We start from the raw sequence: 1,461 nt of genomic DNA, 5'->3' as shown, positions 1-1,461 counted from the left end.
AAAGAGCAGCGACAGACACTTTAGTTTGCACATGACCTAGTTTGTAAAATGAAAAATGAAAATGAAAATGAATAAAGATAATAAAATGAATAAAAGAGAAATATTTATTTATTTTATTTATTAGTTTATTTCACAGGGACATTGCACATCAATAGCATCGCTGCAATACGCCAGAATTAGCCCAAAAGCTATTTTTCATCTGTAGTCCCTGATAGATTTGATAAATAAATAAATACGATATCATATTATTCATTGGTTATTATCAGTAAATTATTAGAAATTCGTTTTTCTGTAACTTTGAAATGTTTCTCAATGATGTGGATTTACACTATGACATGATCCAAGATCAGGATGCTCTAATGTGGAGTAGCAGCACCATCTTGTGGTGTTTTAGGAACATTAACATTCAGTTAAAATCAGTAAAGTACATGTTTCAAAGGTTAACTTGAGTAAAGTGTCCTTAGGAGTCAGTGTGTGTCATTGTGAAATGTGCTGGGTGGACCTCAAAATATTCAGTATGAAGTAGATTATCCTGAACTGTTTGTGATAGGCTCCAGCCACGTCCATGGCTCCACACAGGGATGGAATTGGTATTTTCTTCTTACTAGTCCTGGACAGACAAAAAAAAAGATAACATCTTACATGTTTACATGTGAGTTTTTATACTGTGTTGTACACAGTCTTAAAATTTTCTGCGTGCCACCCCAGATCTCAGAGATTTGCCCATTTTTCACCCGCAGACATCCTTTTGACTAATGTAGTACCTTATTTTCTTTACTATGGTCTTCCTTTGGGCCTCTTTCCTGGTTGCTCCAGCCTCAGGATCCTTTTACCAACATAACCTCTGATTCAACCTCTTTTTCTCACTAGTCCAAACATCTCAATCTGCTTCCCTGTGTTTATCTCCAAAACACAACATGAGCTCTTCCTCGGATGGACTCATTTCTAATTCTATCCATCCTTGTCACTCCCAAACAGAACCTCAACATCGTCTTCTCTGCTACCTTCAGTTCTGCCTCCTTTCTCTCTTTTCACCTTCTAAACCAGCAACATAGCTGCTCTAATCACTGTCTTTTACACATTTCCTTTCATTTTTGCTGAGACTCGTTTTGCTGCACATCACACCGGAAACGTTCCTCCACCCCTTCCAACCACCTCCAGTAGATGGCAGTGTTGCTTCATAAATGAACGTGCACACTTGCTCTTTCATAGACACTCACACAAAGAGGTCTAATTCATTTTTCACTTTTGTTTAAGAAGATCTGTCTCCTAAGAGGGAACCTTTATCTGGTTTACTGTTCCATCTGGTAGAGGTGAGCACTTGTTTGATCTGACTTCTCTGTTTGGTCCCTCCCATTTCTTCTCTTTGGCTCCATCTCTTGCTCTCCCTCTTTTTCTTTTCTGGATAACTCTCAGTCTTGATTTCAGCTACACTCCTGTAAGCAACTAGGGTCATTTTAG

Source organism: Oryzias melastigma, linkage group LG17, assembly GCF_002922805.2.
Source record: "Oryzias melastigma strain HK-1 linkage group LG17, ASM292280v2, whole genome shotgun sequence".
NCBI classification, from domain to species: Eukaryota; Metazoa; Chordata; class Actinopteri; order Beloniformes; family Adrianichthyidae; genus Oryzias; species Oryzias melastigma.
Note: the sequence above shows the minus strand (reverse complement) of the source record.